This window comes from Coregonus clupeaformis, chromosome 21, assembly GCF_020615455.1.
Source record: "Coregonus clupeaformis isolate EN_2021a chromosome 21, ASM2061545v1, whole genome shotgun sequence".
NCBI lineage: Eukaryota > Metazoa > Chordata > Actinopteri > Salmoniformes > Salmonidae > Coregonus > Coregonus clupeaformis.
The window spans coordinates 24,616,807-24,619,797 of NC_059212.1; positions in this window are offsets into that span (position 1 = coordinate 24,616,807).

Below are 2,991 nucleotides of genomic sequence, written 5' to 3' on the forward strand. Positions count from 1 at the left end.
CTTTTTTCTTGGAACCCTTCCAAAGAGTTTATTTTGCATGAAGGTGGTGTCTAATTGTAGATTTGGAGACCTGGGGCCCAATTCCGATTCAGGAAAGTATTCCTTTCTTGCTCACACCTTTCCTATGCAGTTCTCAGTAGTTGGTATTCAGACTTAGCTTATAAAGTTGCGTAACGTTTTTTGCAGGCGTGGTTCCCTTGCGTGTGCTGAATAAATGTAATTAAACTGCTGAAAACCCTTCCACTTGCTGGCCAACCGATTTTCTCGTGGAGTTTTCATTCAATATGGTTTTCATTACATTTATCTTAAGCTATGCCTTTAAATATGGTGTACCTTTAATTCGAATTTTGTCGATGGACTAGAATACATCGAAAGAAGGGGTTCAGAAAATAGGGATAAATGAAAGAATGCCATCTATGCATCTTCGTCTCATTTCAACACCAATTGGAAATTTAAAAATACTCTGATTTTAAATGGAATGGAAAGGATAGAAAGGTAAATGGAATGGAAAGGAATGATGCAAAATGTAAGCTACAAATTGAAGAAAACGAACACTAAAGTGACAGTTAAAAATGTATGTGGGTATTACTGAAGGTGGCTCCCAATAGTGGCTAATATTTAACATGATACAAATTGTAAGATAAAACAGAGAAAAGCCCGGGCATAGGCTATAATTAAAACATTCTAAAACGCATACATCAACTCGGCAGGTTCAGCCCTACAGATGCCTATAGCTTGGATGTCCAAATTTCATCCAAGCAAATTATGAGGACACACAATTACAATTCTGAATAATGGCACAGCTATTTAAAGCCTATTTCACTGTGGAAAAGGTGCGGCAATACATGTCATGTTGATATGATTTTCAGTTTGCTTCCATATGGCTGGTTTCACATTTGTCTCCAGGGATCATAAGGAAAAATAATCTAAAACAATTGCTACAATGCCTTGCAAAGGTATTCATCCCCCTTGGCGTTTTTCCTATTTTGTTGCATTACAACCTGAAATTTAAATTGATTTTTATTTGCATTTCATGTAATGGACATAGTCCAAATTGGTGAAGTGGAATGAAAAAAATAACTTTTTTCAAAAGATTCTAAAAAATCAATAATGGAAAAGTGGTGCTTGCATATGTATTCACCCCCAAAATAGGAAAAATGCCAACGGGGTTGAATACTTTCGCAAGCCACTGTATGTGTATTTACTATCCCCTTCTCTAAGCTAATGCTCATTTACCTAGCTCTTATCAATAGCTCTTATCCATTTATAAAATAGAGTGCATGGACAATGTTGTTATTTCTATCAGAAAAAAGAAAGTCGATTATTTTTCCACTTGCAACTGGCAGGTTTGCTCGACCTTATTCATGGTTTCGTCGAGCTTAAAGGTGGTGGAATTATGAAGCAATTAAGTCAAGGTCAGAATACAGTTTATCTGCAGACACACCAGCAAACCTTCATTTCTTAGATCTCCACCCCGAACTAATAGCGTGTGAATAGCATGCTATTTTCATGCTTAAATTCAAGGTCAGAATACGCATAGAGATAAGAGTGCATAAAAAGGGAACTACGTTCCATTTACGTGTGTTTAACTCGGGTCGGAATCGGGGCATTGGTGACCCCAAGATGCGACCAAATTCTGTAATTCTCCAACTGGGACCCTGGGATTTTTCTTTGCCTCCCAAACCATCTTCCTCACTGTGTGTGGAGACAACCTACACGTACGTCCTCTACCAGGGAAGGTTACCACTCTTTTTAAACTTCCTAATTAATGCCCTAATAGTGGTATGTGGTATATTCGTTTTATAAACAATTTTTTTGTACCCATTGCCTGATTTATGAAGGTCAACAGCCATTTGTCTCTTTTTGTTTGTGAGTTCTTTGCCTTTCCCTATGGCGATGGATGACAAAGGGATTGTATATGTGTGTTATCAGACATACTGTATATAATGATGAGCTGGTCTTACAATCGGACGCCCTAACAATGGGAGACGTTGTCCCAAAGACGGGAAGGCAGGCGGTCTCCTTATCGGTCTGCTTATTGCTGTATTCCCGCTTGGACAGATTTTGATGGGAGTGGACCCTCTCGCTTCGCCTCTTCCTCTCTGGTATTACCTCATTTGTATACCTCTGGTAAATAGGAAGCCATGGAAGACCACACTAATAGAGATGTATGGAGATCACAGCTTTTTATCTATGCCATTATGGTGTCTGTGACAGCATGGGCTGTGCCATTGAGTCTCCATTTTAAAGTAGTCAATTTTCTTCTTCTTTTGATGTTTGAAAAAAGTGTCAAGCTAATATTGGTGATTTACCACCACCTGCATTGCTGGAGTCTTGAACCAAATGTTGTGTGTCATTCATTTATTGTGGCCAGTTGATAGATGGTGGTCAAATAGCTTAAAGCCATTTACAAACTAGGCAAACCAATGCTCTGATCACTGACTGATCGCTCCCAACCCAAAGGAATCCTCTCCCAGTTTACTTCTTTAAAATGGTGGAAGCCCTCAATGGCAATGTCCATGCTAAAACGGGTTATTTCCCAGCAATGATCTCTATGGCCACAATACAGTTGAGATTAACATAAAAAAGTAGAATGTTTATGCAGATTTTATTTCTAAGAATCTATAGGGGTGCCAAACATTACTTGTTAAAGAAAATCTATATTTCTGGGTAATATATTATTTGATACAATAGTTTCAAATAATATAATTTAACCTGACAGTATTTAGAATTATTTATTTTAGTCTTTTTTCCTCATCTTTATCAAGGGTGCCAATCATTTTGGAGGTGACTATGTTAAAACTGTCATGATGTATTCATTGAAGTTTTCTAATGCTCTATGTAACCGTTTTGCCATGTTCACTTTACACTCAGACATCTAGGCCTAATATAAGCATTATGATGAGTTATACATCTCTACCACTCACACAAATTCGAAATCCCATTACAAAATAAGATGAGAAATATAATAATAATTGATCGACGTCATGG